This window comes from Xenopus laevis, chromosome 1L (assembly GCF_017654675.1).
Source record: "Xenopus laevis strain J_2021 chromosome 1L, Xenopus_laevis_v10.1, whole genome shotgun sequence".
In the NCBI taxonomy this organism is placed as follows: Eukaryota; Metazoa; Chordata; class Amphibia; order Anura; family Pipidae; genus Xenopus; species Xenopus laevis.
In genome coordinates, this window is record NC_054371.1 from 216,362,373 (window position 1) to 216,378,477 (window position 16,105).

Genomic DNA, 16,105 nt, shown 5'->3' on the forward strand with positions numbered 1-16,105 from the left:
ACAGGATCATGCTTGTGGGCTGTATCACACCCTCAAGTGGGTGCCACTTGTAACTTGCAGAGGGGTTTATGTTTGTACTCTTAATAGATCTGTTCCAGACAGACTTCATGGACCCCATATTTTTGTATGTTCATTCAATCAATTCTGACATCTCATAACCTTTTTGGATGCATTGTTTTCAAATTAAAGGGCAACTATACCAAAATAATTAAATCACCTACTTTGGTCTATCGAACCAGGAGCTGACTCGTAATATGCGGGGCAGAGCAATCAATAGGCTAGTATTAGTATTGTTTCCCCAATCCAGAGTGAGTTTTGTTACCCTCAACTCCAGTTGGGACCCATTTTTTTGTGATAGGTGCACTTTAAGGGACATTTAATATAATTGTTTATTTTGTATGCAGAGCAGTGTTCTGCCAGCAAAATACTTCATAAAAGTACACATTTTAAAGCAGCCAGGGAGTAGCATTGCATTTACTGGATTGCTACTGATATATTCTCTTTCATATAGGTAAATCCTTTCACCCGGTTTTTGATCCACTAAGATGAATACCTTAACAGGGCTGGGTTCCTCTCTACCAGGATCATTCTTCATCGGCTGCCAACAAGCAAACATTTCCATGAAACTCCAATGAAGTAATTATGATCAATATTTGTGTAATTTCCAAGGTACTGTATGTAGCAACATAAAAACAGGGCATGTCGGCTCTATACGTGTGGGATACTGAGCAGCATTGGTCTCCTGTTTTACAGAACAGTAAAAAGTGATTTTATGGAAATAATTAAAATGATTTGGAAAAGCAAACGGATGTTGTTACAGGACCTTAATTATAGGACAGGGGTATCAAATGCGCCTCGGCAACTCCCACTCAGCAGCTGGCTCTGGCTGATGGGAGTTACTGCGAGTTTGGTTTTCTTGTATTTAAAGATGATCTGTCGTTTGCTCACTGTGTGTAAATATTTTTTTCACTGTGTCAATATTTAAATCTGTTTAAGTCTATTTTAATTAAAATACATTTTCCATTTAAGATTAGGGCACATTTATTTTTATGCATCTTTATTTTGGTGGAGAAACTTGAAAAAAAAGGCCCAGCGCATGGAGGCTGTATGAGTGGGCTCTGACTGACTGCTGCCTGCCTTCAGAAGAACAAATGTAAATGATCCACCAATAATCAAGTGTTCTAGCTCCTCTGCAGGCTCACAGTTAAGGTCAATGTTCTCCTGAAAGTTCTCACAGGGTGTAGGAGGGCCTCTTTATCCCCAACCTTCCAGAACATAAGGTCTGTAGGCACAAGGGTCTTCAGACCCTCCTTCACGTCACTGCTATGGAAGGTCCCTTAACCCCCGGGTCAACCAAAGTTCTTCAAGGCAGAACCCTACTACACTTTTCCCAGCACAAAAACGAATAGACAAGATATGCTGTGCACTCTTAACATGCCATGTTCAAAATACGTCACCCCATCCCACAGTATTTTTCAGGCACCCTGGGTCACCACTCCAGGGACACATTGCTCCTCAGGGGTTCAAGCCACCAGCCCTTTGGCTAGAACAGTGATCCCCAACCAGTAGCTCGTGAGCAACATGTTGCTCTCCAACACCTTGGATGTTGCTCCCAGTGGCCTCAAAGCAGGTGATTATTTTTGAATTCCAGACTTGGAGGCAAGTTTTAGTTGCATAAAAACCAGGTGTACTGCCAAACAGAGATTCAAAGTAGGTTGATATTCCACATAGGGGCTACCAAATGGCCAATCACAGCCCTTATTTAGCATCCAGGAACATTTTTCATGCTAGTGTTGCTCCCCAATTCCTTTTACTTCTGAATGTTGCTCACAGGTTCTACAGGTTGGGGATCCCTGGGCTAGAAGATCAAGTATGCTCCATTCCACCACAATAAGCAGAGATGGCAGAACTCCAACTGACACTACCCTTGATCTTAGCCAGAAGGCCGACTAACACTTGCTACAGTACAATCTGCTAAATTGTGCGCCTGTCCAATTGCTATTCACAAAAGTACTTACATCTATATAGGCTCATTTCTATTGGTGCCTTTCACTAGCATCCAGTTGCTTTGCTAAATAAGGTGCCAGGTGGGCACAGATGCAAGGTAGTCCAAGAATTTCTCTCTTCTTTGAGGTGTTGTTACTTGCAGGGCATTGCATTGCATGTGGCAATACATGAAATTATTTATAGAAAATTGTACTGAGCAGAAGATATAATTGCTTTTAATGGAATGTTTTTATGTAACAACATTCAATTGTTGAAGCTGGGAAATAAAATGCAGCTAATTTGTTCTTTTCTCTGATTGCTGCGAGTTCAGGGTCAGTTTGTATTTGTTTGAGAGTTTTTTTTGAGTTCTTGACAAGGTCTCATAAGCAACATTGGGCTTGGCTAATTCTGGGAACTCACAAGCACACAGAAAAAAGAGCTTGTCTGTCTCCTGTATGTGATATGATAAAATTCTACATTTTCTTTAAGAGCAGATCATTTATATACCTTGGAGGGGAAAGACTTTACATGAAAGTGATTATACTGTAAATACTGTAGATTAGTTTTGGGCTAATGCACACATGAGGGGTCATATACCATTGTCAAGTGACCCTGATCCAGAGGAAGGAAAAAAGTCCCTGCTGAAGCCCCTATAATTTGCCTCCCTGACTCCAAGATGGCAATTGGTCCAGTCCTGGATCAACTTGAACTAAGTTATCTTCCATAACCCTGTATTCCCTTACTTTCTAAAAAGCCATCCAACCCCTTCTTAAAGCTATCTAATGTAATAGCCAGTACAATAAATTTATTAAGAGTATTCCCCAACATCTCAGCTCTCACTGTTGAAACCCATTTCCAAATATTTAGACAGAACCTCCTTTCTTCTAATTGGAATGGGTGCCCTCATGCTGGCTGGGCATCTAATAGAACAACCCATCAATGGATAATAGGGTATTAGGGTGTATATAATTCACTCACATAGAGCTAACTGTCTCAGTAACCAACACAGTTCCCTTTAGAAGCTTTAGATGGGCATATTTATGGAGTAGTTCAGTCAATACAACACAGTCTTCAGCCATGCTCTCTAAGGTGGCCTTTCCCAAAGCATTTTTCTTTTGCAGAATGGCAGGTGTTACAATGCAGTTGACACAACATAAAAGCTGTCCCTTTAAAAGAGACATATTGTGTGAAAAACAAGTTGTTTTTCAGGCTGATTTATTGAAAATGTCTCTAAAAACCCTATTAGTCCCACCCATCGGTTCCACTTCCTGATGCCTCCATTCCCAGTCTGTGCAGGGAACACTGCACTGTAAGACAGGAACCAATTAGCAACTAGGCTGCTAATAGAATTAGGATTTTTTTAAATTTATCCTATATGTCTCCTTTAATACTTAGTGAAGTACTTAACTTATATTTCAACAATGAAGCATATTTATCAAAGCGTGGAATAGATTGATAGAAATGCCCGTATATCTCTGCAGAGCAATCTTTTGAAGGACAGTTCATCTCCTATAAGTGGTTTGGAGTGTCTTTACCACCTTATAGCCATGAAACACCAAGGCAGGACTCTGTCTTTGTCTCAAGGGTCTGCTACAGTTCCCAGCATCCCCTGGACTCCTCACTCCAACAAACTACTCCCTAGCAGTTGGTGACACCTTAAAGGAACAGTTCGGTGTAACAATAAAAACTGGAACAATAGCCTGTGCAAAATAAAAAATGTATCTCATATAGTTAGTTAGCCAAAAATATAATGTATAAAGGCTGGAGTGACTGGATGTGTAACATAATAGCCAGAACACTACTTCCTGCTTTTCAGCTCTCTAACTCTGAGTTAGTCAGTGACTTTAAGGGGCCCACATGGGACATAACTGTTCAGTGAGTTTGCAATTGATCCTCAGCATTCAGCTCAGATTCAAAAGCAACAGTTATGACCCATGTGCCCCCCCCTCAAGTCACTCATTGGTTACTGCCTGGTAACCAATCAGTGGAAACCAAGAGAGCTGCAAAACAGGAAGTAGTGTTCTGGCTATTATTTTACACATCCAGTCACTCCAGCCTTTATAGTTTATATTAGAAATATTTTTTATTTTGCACAGCCTATCCATTTACTCAGTTTTTATTTTTATACTGAAAAATTCCTTTAAAGGAGTGGTTCACCTTTAAGTTAAATTTTAGTATATTACTTTTCAATTGGTCTTTATTATTTCATATATATTAGAGTTAGAACAACTCCTTTAAGAATATTGCTGTCAGCCAGAGGTGCTTAGGAATAGCTGTAGGACCATGGAATGCCACAGGGATGTTCACATGAGCAAAACAACCACCCACTGTTACCCCTAGATCTTTTATAGAATATCATCATGAGGGGGGTATACTGCACTACAAGCAGGACTCCACTATTGAACAAGATTTCCATTAAGTAGAATGAATATATTTAAATATTATTTCCTATGATTACTATTTCAAAATTGGGGGAGAAGGGGTTTCACGCTGGAAAAACATGCCCTTTGTAAAGTTTAAATTTATATTGACAGTAAAGGACTTCTATTTTATGAAATGTCAATTTAATATTTTAATCACAGTGTCAATGTGAGCAGAGCATGCCTGCAGGTTTGTTTTGCACATTTGGTAGATAAATCCCTGGCTAACCAAACAGGGAACATAGACACATACTGTGCTGAGTAGAGGTCATCTCTTGGACTGGTGCTCAAAAGATTAGCACAAGGGAGCACAGCACATCATTCTCTGTAGAATCAATGAGGCCATCACTGTGTTGCCTTATTGTCCGTACTGTTTTCTTGGAACTGAATGTATCTCTTTTTTAACCACATGGCCAGGATAACAGTTTTAAATAAGATAAGTGGGGAGCCAATCAGTCAGAATATATGGGAAGGCACAGCTGTGCTCTCATTGACTTAACCCAGCTTTTATTTTCCTAAGTAGGATGGGGTGCCTTAGCTTGAACCCCTACATCTCTGTTGGTATTAGTAAAAATGTTGGTCAATTCAGATGATGAGGGTAAATGGGCAACAATTCGGAGATGAAACAGCAATCCCTTAAATGTAGTGAACACACAACCCTAACAATAATAGCAGTAGCCATCCTAGAGGGGGGCGGGCCCTGGTGCGTGATGCACAGCCGGGCCCCGCCCCCTCCGTACGGCCTCATTTGGCCGCATTTCTCAGTGGTGCACGGACTGCCGGGGGGGCCCTGAGGGGGTGCGGGCCCTGGCCCGCTCGCACCGCTGCTCCCCTGGTAGTTCCGCCGCCACTGAATAATAGGGTAGAGGTACACAAGGATCTGGTGTTAAACACGATGGCAGCAACTTCCCAACACCTTTAATCAGTCAATGGGAAGTGTCGGTCTTGAAGGAGAAGAAAGGCATTTTATACTTGGTGCGCCAAATGCTAGGAACCCCCAAGTGAGTGTATTTACTTACCTGAAATCCCAGGCCAGTGCTTCTATCAGCAGAAAACTGCACTGGCCCGGGGTTATTTCAGCGAGTACCATGGAATGATACTCTTCTGGCTTCTTCTTTCTTCTCGTGGTTGTGCATGCGCAGTAGAGTGAAAAGCCAAACTTTAACAAAAAAGCCGGATATTTTGTTCTACTGCGCATGCATCTGTCCCGGGAAATTTAAAGAAAGAAGAAGCAGGAAGAGGTCAATATGAATCCAGTTCCCCATTCTGCACTGTGGGAGAAAATTTAACAAATTGCATCCAAAACACCAATTTTGCATTAAGCACTGCATTTGTAATTTGTATGACTGATTGGAATCAATAAGGAAATTAAAGTTAAGCTTCTATTCAGTATTTTGCATATTTGTTTATTATCCTTTATTTACTGCCGACACGTTTACCCAAAATGATTGAGTTTGTGCATCCTTAGTTTTGGGGGATTTGTTGGGCTCCATTATTTTCCATGCTGTGGCTCCACAGCCAACATTTTCCAACTACAACTGCGAGGCAAAGCAGCTCTCACACCAACACTCCCTCAATGCAGCAGTACAGACATCTACACAATATCATCTAACCCCTTACCTTTGTCTAGAGAAAACTCTGGGGTAAAAGATCAAGCTTGTTTTACAGCTTACATAAGAGAAGGATAGAGAAGAACAAATCTTTGATGCTGTAACATCTGGCCTAAATGGAAGAATACTAGATTTCTGCCAAACAAAATTTCAGTATAGAAAGGGATTATTCTCACTAGTTCCAATGAATATGTGTTGCAGGAGACCAGCGAACAATGTAATACAATGATGCAGTCAGGGTAGAATAGATCCATAAGTCACCTGAAAGGACACTTGCCCATTTGTCATACAGAAGTAGAAAGAAGGTATGGGACATGTTATCCAGAATGCTTGGGACCTGGGGTCTTCCAGATAACAGATCTTTCTGTAATTTGGATCTTTATACCTTAAGTCTACTAGAAAATTCTTTTAATATTAAATAAACCCAAAAGGCTGGGTTTGCTTCCAATAAGGATTAATTATATCTTAGTTGGGATCAAGTATAAGCTACTGTTTTATTATTACAGAGAAAAAGGAAATCATTTTTTCAAATTTGGATTATTTAGATAAAATGGAGTCTATAGGAAATTCTGTAATTCGAAGCTTTCTGGATAATGGATCCCATACCTGTATCAAGAATGTGAAGAAATTATAGAAATGTTGTTTGGACTGTGTCCTATGACTTGTTTTTCACTGGACATACACTCTCCCTGCCAAACTGTACAAGGTATAATTCAATCGGTCTACTTGGATTTGTGTCTTATTCAGATGAAAGGACAATGTAGCCTTGAGTGTGTCCTAAATTATTTATGAGGATCTGCAGTCCTCTATAACAAAGAGAAAGGCATAAACTTCTGTCCGTGTTTCTGTGCTATAGGACCACCGTATACAATAATCACTTGATTTTTGACTTGAGTTCTCATTTTATTTTGCATTTGCCCAACCATGTACTCAAATTGAAATGATGGTAGAAGGAACTGCTCTTGAGAACTTACATTCACCAGTGTAGTAGGCAAGTAATGAAATACAACAATAGTATAATGTCCTATATAGATCATAGGTAACGTGTTTCCATGCTAGAAATAAACATTTAGCCCTGTCAATCTATATATATACTTATTTATAGCAGGGTCTTGCAGAGTAGGCTTTTTTGGTAGGAAGAGTGAAGGCAGGAGGTCGAGGTTGAAGCTGACAGATGTAAAGGGAATTATACAATAAGTCAAATTAAGTTTTCATCCAAGACTATGCAATTAAATGTGGTGTCTGAGCACCTGTAACTCTCTCATTGAGTCAGGTGTTCAGACACTATATCTAACTAGCTTCAAGGCAAGGGAACTGTAGTGTCATTACATGGACTGCAACTACAGTCAACCCCATAGGCACAATAACTGTGATTCTTCACTAGTTTTTGAAGATTGCAGTAGAAAGTAACCAAAGCTCAGTTATACATGCATCAGTTAAAGGGATACTGTCATTTTTTCAAAATGAATCAGTTAATAGTGCTGCTCCAGCAGAATTCTGCACTAAAATCCGTTTCTCAAAAGAGCAAACAGATGTTTTTATATTTAACTTAACTGAAATCTGACATGGGGCTACTCAGTTTCCCAGCTGCCCCCAGGCATGTGACTTGTGCTCTGATAAACTTCAGTCACTCTTTACTGCAAGTTGGAGTGATATCACCCCCCACCCCAGCAGCCTAACAGAACAATGGGAAGGTAACCAGATAGCAGCTCCCTAACACAAGATAACAGCTGCCTGGTAGATCTAAGAACAGCACTCAATAGTAAAATCCAGGTCCCACTGCAACACATTCAGTTACATTTTTTTAAATGTTTATTTTAAATGACATTTTTCCATATTGTGCCTTCTCCTGCCAACTTTCCTCAAAATATTAGTCTGTCCTTTTGACTCTAAACATGCTTCTGTGACAAGAATACTTTTTTATTACTTTTTTACTCTGATTGCACAGGCTTCATCTTCTAAATTCTTCTCTTTAGTCAGAACCAGCTGTGCTGAAATGTGGCCCTACAAACACTGGACTTGCACTAATAGCTCCTAAAGCCTTTATGAGTCCCATTCTGTCCCTGCAGACTGCCGCTGCCCTGAGGCTTGATGGCTCCTGTGCCGGCATTCCTTTTCTGTGCATTGAGTGGAGTAAAGTAAAGATTTATGCTCAGTTCTGTTAAGTATTATTTCCAATTATTCCAGATTTCCTATTTCTGGAAACTGTCTATAAAACTGTTTCTTACATGAATGGTTTTGGCTCAGACCTTCTTGATACAGCAGGAATTGATATCACTGCTCCTCAGTATGGATCCCATTGGTCCGAAGGGGGTGCATAATGTTAATGTTGGTAAAATGCTTACTGAGAGAAGATTAGACTTGACTTAATAGAATTAATTGTTGAATTGTATGCTCTCAGAACCATCCTTACTAGTGAAGCCCAAAACAGATGATTACTTTAAAAAAGATTATTAAGGGAAAATGTATTTGTACAGATAAGGCCATGAAATTCATGAAAATGTATTCTTCCGGTCCGTATGTGCAATGGCTTAGGCTGATTTACTAAAACTCGAATTAATCTAATTTTTTTATGAAAACAAAGTCGACCAAACTCCCTTCCACAAACTGAACTCATTTATTAATACTTTTAATAGAAAAAAAAATCAGAGGGACAAAATGTTGTGACAAATCATTTTGTGTACGATTGACGAACCGGAAACTCAATTTTATCGAATTGTCGCTGTGAAAACTGAGCCATGACCTTGACAGGTTTGAGATGGCATATGTTGGGATTTTTAGCAGCTTTTGGGGTATAATATATCTCAAAAAAATCTATTTTTTATTTTTCCATGAAAGATTTGAGTTTTCCCCCTAAAAACCTCAACCAGAAAAAATCAAGGTTTATTAAACGGGCCCCATAGTAAACCTAAGAGCGCACCAGTGGTTATTATGATTATTATTATTATAACAGGTAATATCCAGAATGCTCAGGACCTGGGGTTTTCCGGATAAGGGCTCTTTCTTTAATTTGGATCTCTATACATTGTCTACCTAAAATCTATTTTATCATTAGATAAACCCAATGGGATTGTTTTGCCTGTAATAAAAATGTATCTTAGTTTGGATCATGTACAGGATACTGTTTTATTATTACAGAGAAAAATTTTGATTTTAAAAATCTGAATTATTTGATTAAATTGGTATAGGGCCTTCCCGTAATTCGTACCTTTCTGGATAAGGGGTTTCCAGAACATGGATCCCATACCTGTATCATTATTGTCTCATACAGGGATTTAAATACCAGACATAACAGTTATATACATACAGACAATGATTTCACCAGAATAGATGCAGATTTTTTGGAGACCATATGGGGATGGTCCTGCTCAGTACTTCCATCTCTTGTGAAGAATGAAGCTTTGAGGAACCCCAACTGAGCCTAATCAGATCAAGATTTTTTTTTATTGCCAAACACAAAAAGCTATACAGAAGCTACTGCCAATTTAATATTGTCTCACTTAATATTTTATATAATATGATATTATAAAATATCTTGTATTATAATATTGGCAAAACACGGTCACAGTGGGTTTCACTGGAGTTATCAAAAATAGTGTACTAGAAACCCCCATAATGGACAACAAAGGTGTTCACTTCTACCCCGTGTCTATAAAGTTAATTCATGATAGCAAAACACATCAAGGGTACTAACTTATGGCTCCTGTTGATCAGTAAAAAACCCTCAAACTCCTAGATTGAGCCTCCTTTAAAGGAGAAGGAAAGGTATTTTTACTTGGGGGTGACAAGAGTTAGGCACTCCCAAGTGATTGTATCTACTTACCTGACACCCCGGGCCAGTGCTCCTATCAGCAGAAAACTGCAGGGTTATTCCAGAGAGCATTTTTCAAATTTCCAGGGCAGACACATGCGAAGTAGAATGAAATAGCTGGCTTTTTCATTAAAGTTTGGCTTTTCACTCTACTGCGCATGCACAGCAAGAGAAGAAAGAAGAAGCAGGAAGACGATCGCTCAGTGATGCTCACTGGTATAACCCCAGGCTGGTGCAGTTTTCTGCTTATAGGTGTAGGGATGTAGCGAACTGTTCGCCGGCGAACTTGTTCGCGCGAACTTCGACCGTTCGCGTCCGCCTAATGTTCGCGAACGTTTGGGAACGTTCGCATTTTGAGTTCGCGTTCGATTCGAATACAAATCGTTCGACCATTCGACCATTCGACCGCTAAAATCGAACGATTTCCATTCGTTCGAACGATTTCCATTCGTTCGAACTATTAAAATCCTTCGAACGTTCGATTCGAATGAAAATCCTTCGATCGAACGATTAAAATCCTTCGAACGTTCGATTCGAAAGAAAAATCCTTTGAACGTTCGAATCGAACGATTTTAGCGGGTGTTCGAAGTTCGCAAACTGTTCGCGAACGTTTGCATTTTTGCCGGTGTTCGCGAACGGCGTTCGCGAACACCAAATCGACAGTTCACTACATCCCTATATAGGAGCACCGGCCTGTGATTTTAGGTAAGTAAATACAATCACTTGGGGGTGCCTAACTTTTGGCACCCCCTAGTATAACATGCCTTTCCTTCTCATTTAACTTATCTTAATTCGTGGGGTTGATTCACTCCTACTTCTGAAACTTTCTCTACAGCATATTGTTCACTAGGACCTATTTGGTCTCATACAATGTGGAGTTGACACCTTCTACCAAACTCGGAATCCTCTGGTTGCCAGTCTACCGGTGTCAACACACACCATTATTCACAAGCATGTTACAGAGTAGTGTTGATAATTTTATTGCTATGACCTCGTTATATGGAAGGCAAAACATCGAGATAAGGCTATTTCAAATAAAATGAGGTTTATTGAGTTTAACAAAGAATTTTTAATGGTTTTGCCTTGGGAAAATGATCATGTTACACCGAAGTGTCCCACGAGCATTTTGCCAAAGACACTCCACTTTTCACAAGCTTTTATAGATTAAAATGGGAGTACACATACATACGTTATATAACTTGAACCCTCCCAAAATGTTGGAAGAGGACTGATGTTCTTAGCTACAGATATTGCACTGAAAATAGTTTCCCGCTTACAACTGTCCCTCAGCCTTGCAGTTCTTTATCTGTTAAAAGCAGACACAGGGAGGAATCAGCAAATGAAGAAAACACTTCTGTAAAAAGGGGCCTCATCTAGTATCTGCTGACACTCTGAATTCTGTCAGTAACTTACAAAGTGACCTCTCATCACTGGGTGTCATTAATAAGAGAATAAATAAATGGGGGAACATCACCCATCCCTTCACCTTTCCTGCCTTGGGCATGTGGTTATTGCTGAGTCAGAATGATAGGGGAATTTGTTATTAGACTTTATTATTCTTACACTCTGACACATAACCATTTGTCCGTCATTGGAATAGGCTGTTCTCATATAAATGTGTTCATATAAAAAATATATTATCATATCCTCTCTTGAAACGCAGAAATGCGTTTCATATTACCCTGTCGTTAGCATTTTAAGGGTACTGAGAGGAACCCTGAGAACAAGGGAGGGTTTGTCATAATGAAAACAGTGGTCTTGTGAGTTAGAGTTAAACATCATGACAGCACCAGTCATAGAAGTGAAAACTTCAAACTGAGATCAGATAAGAAAAACAGGAGGCTAAAGGGTCTAAAAGTAAATCCTGTTTTGAGGAAGTAACTTGGCTGAGATATAGTTGGCAACAGGAAACCTCACAAAAATATTTGAATGTGGATATCTATATGCTATCGTTATATAAGGCTTAAAGAAAATATATGCAAAAACATATACGTTTGAAAGAAAACATTGCATATGCATAAAAACATAACTAAGCAAAAATTAATCAAATAATACTGAACATATTGCATCTTTAAAGTAAAAATTATTCTTTTAAGATAAAATTATTCTTTTTTTTTCTAATTATAGCACAAAGCAGAATTCTAACAGAGAAATATAGACCAAGTATTAATGCTAAGATGACATGGATAGACTTAACAAAACTTGAAATGGAGTTGTTTAACCCGCAATAAACTTTACCTAATCATTGGTAATAACTGAACTCTTCTATAAAAAATTGCACTAATTGTTGTAGCTCTAAAACTTTTGCTATATGACATTCAACAAACATTTCAGAAACAATATGAGTACAACCTTTTTTCTCCTATCAAAACACATACTAATCTAAAGTCACACTATGTTGGTCAGCTACTCTATTTATTTAGACAACCTCTATGTTTATGACGGTGATAGATTTATAGATATTAACATTATGGGTGGGGCTAGTCTTGGAATCTAGACTCTATTCAATACTAATATTAGTACATGACAAAGTTCTATTATTATGGGGTCTATCATTTTGTTTATGTCAGTGCCGTTTACACACAACCAGCTACATATAGAGCTGAGGACCTGGGGCAATAATACAATTGAGTAATTACAGGAAACTTTTCTTCTAAAACCTTTTTTAAACAAATACAATTTTACCTTTGTTGTTTTCATAACTAATCTATAACTAAACATACAGAGAAAATGTTACATTATCAATTCCCATTTTTTTCTTGTCAATTTCACACAATTTAACTATATCACGTTCAATACTGTATGAATCTAAAACTTAAAATTAACCCATTTCAATATCAGTCCATCAGTTCATTATAGAGGAAAATCCAATCAGAGAGACATCATGGCTTTGGATAAGCATATGAAGTAATATTCAGCAGTCACTTGTATTCAGTTAATTCAGCAGTCTCTGTACAGTTCTTAAGAGTTCATAATCAGTCCATAGATCCGATATTAGGATATGCAAAAGAGGTAAAGGCATCACAGATATGAATGGCAAACTTTTGAAATGGCTCTTTGTATGTATGTAGAGTTTCCTTCATTGAGTGGTGTGATCAATGATAGCTGTTCTATTTGGAATAGAATGGATTGGAATATAGTGAATAATCTCAACAGCTACTGATGGAGTTTTGCTCAGATCACCAACCTGGAAACAAAGAGACAATGTTCTGGTAATACTGACTTGAGTAATCTAGTGTACTAGCTAAAGAACTCTAATGAAACCACTGTATGAACTGTCCATTATGAGAAGTGGTTGTATATTTATGATATGAGTGAAGGACGTTTGTTTTCTTGTGGTTAATTCAAATTTAGAAAGTCCACAACACCTGATAGGATTGTTGAAGAGAATTGACAGGACAGCTGGGAGTAAATCCAACCAAATGCTGCCAGTGATTGTGTTGTTGGAAGTGGGATGGTACAAAGACACAACTCCACTTAGTATCAGTGTAATTTGCAAAATTTGTAACAGAATTGAAAATGTAATTGTATAAACTGTCAACTACAACCTGTACTGTTCCTTCTTATAACAAGACAATTTTTTAATTAATCATAAGTAGGAAAAAACATTTAATAACATTTTTATATATTTAGCCCAAATGAGAATGACATAGACCCATTTTAGTAGCATCATTTATTTCTACAAATTTCGTAGTGAAATTACTATTTATCAGATGAAATTAACTATAAATCCATTAAGTCACTTCTGCATTTTCTTACACTTGCAGACTTGTGATGCAAGATACACAAGTGCAATAATACTGGAGATTTTTTCTATAGCAGCGGCACAAGCACATAAGCTGCATTTTTATAAACTGAAGCTTAAAAAATACAAACAACAATAATACTCCCCTCTTGTACTGCAAATGCAGTACAATAATAATATATGAAATATTACCTTCATGTTGGTGAAAAGATGCAGATTGAGGAGATACAGAAAAAATACAGATGCATATGAAAGGACAAAGTTGAAAAAAAATACTAGCTGTAGGTAAAAGATACTCAGTCAATGAAAAAAGTTAAGCATTTGAAGTAATTAAGCATTGAACTGGTGTTTACGCTTACGGCATACTCTGGACACATGCCCTGGTTTAAGACAGTACCAGCAGATAAAATCCTTCTTGTAATTGTTTGGACTATGAACTAGATTTCTTTTTAAAGGGTGTTGTAAGTTGGATGCACCATTAAGTACTTCAGTGTGAGTGTGCCCTGGTGTTTGAAACAACTGTCCATGATTTATTTTATCATCAGGACTTTTGTCTTCAGAATTTTCAGGGGAAGTACTACTTTTAATAATTTTAAAGCATCCTGAACCATTAGCCCAATAAGAATTTTCATTACTGGGGTTTACTGGGGGCTGCACCGTCTGTGGAACCAAAAGTTCTGAGATTGTGTAACCCTGTGCCACTCTAAGGTTGCCAATAGGCATATTTAAAATGGCATTTAATTGCTCCTGAGTATCCATATTAAGAACTTGATCTAGGTTGCTGAGCAAGGAGCAGAGAATAGGTGTAATGTCTCAGCTGAAGTATATGTGAGAAATATCACTTTCTATTGGTTGGCATAAGCCTGCTAGATCTAATGGCGTGTATTGTGTATAGTAAAATAGCTGCCCTTACACTTATCCTTTATCTGTCACAGCAGACTTTCAAGTTGTGAGAGGAGAGAAAACTATCGCCTTCTGGCCAGGAAAACGCAGTCTTGTCCCCTCCACTGTGACACTTAACAAAGGCTTTAAAACTTAAAATGTTTTGGGCACTCAACTAGCATATCTAGGAGGATTGTTAGATATGGAAAGTGGTTTTGATTCAGATCACAAGTAAAACATAATACACTTAAAAAGAATTATCAATCTGACCCATAAAGATAAAAAATAGAAGTAAAGTTAGTTTGAGACAAAAACTATAACAGAGAACATTTAAAGAGATAACACTAATATTTCTGTTATAAAGACAAGTGGAGTGTATTAACCTTATTCACGAGAAACCCATTCACAAACGAAAATACACAAGAGAACTAAATAACAAAGAAGACAATGTTAGGATAAGATATGAATAGTGACATTATAGTCAAAGACAAAATGACAATATTAGTATAATAGTGACAGAAGCATAGAACAAATATTATATTACAAGTGGTACCTATTAAAATATACAAACATTAAAGAGAACCAAAAACAATATAGCAAATGTATTCATTACACACACACATCAAATTCATATTTCCGTCAAGTCAAGTCCTTTTCTTTCTAACATACACACAAGTATTACATTCAGAATATGCTCTAACAGACCTGTAGAAAGACACCTATATAACACTATAAGAATGCAAAAAAGCTGAGCAGCAAGCTATTAACATTTGTTTTGTTTATAAAAACAAACAGTGGAGACAAACAGACATATAAACTCCTCGAGTCACCTGCAGGTAAAAAATGATGTTATACTTTCCTCTGTAATTTAGAAGGGTTGGGATTTTAAAATTGGGAATAATTAATATCAGATAATAGACACCGAAAATGAAACTGTGAAGAAAACTTATTTGAAGTTGCAGATGGTGGACACCTAGATGTTTCTAGGGCTCTCGTTTGTTATCTGCCAATTCAAATGGACAGGAAAGTGATGCACACTTCACACACTACAAGAATTCCCTCTGGAAGATCCTAGATTTCCATTCCCTAGCCTGTGGAGTCGCCTCCTAAACAGGAAACGTAGGGAAAATCCTAAAACACAAACAGACTCTGTGAAAGAGCCGCGAATTCCCTCATGGACACTTTCATACAGATTATAGTTATTCTAAATCTTATTCACGCACTAGGCTGATGCCAGTTGGTCTCAACCTCATTCATCCAGCTCAAGACACAGGGATTCTTTTTCATTCATCAACCAACATGCATGTGTAGTTTCTATGACAGATTAGTCTAATGCTTCATAATAAGGAACGACATACATGACAAAAATAGTAAGGAAAAAGCATATTCCTATCATGAGTGGCATTTGAACTAATTGACAAAACACTTAACAAAACAATGAGCAAAATAGAACAGATTGAAAAACATTGATACCCACACATGGAGTCTGCCGCAGCGGGAGTTACTTCGTACCTCAGAGATAGACCGCTTGCACTACCATCAGTATATCCTCTTGATAACTGGCACTTGAAGAAATACGACTGGAAAATTTCAGACGTCTAGCGTCCAGAAAATAATCACGTCGGGGTCACCAAATATGTTGATAATTTTA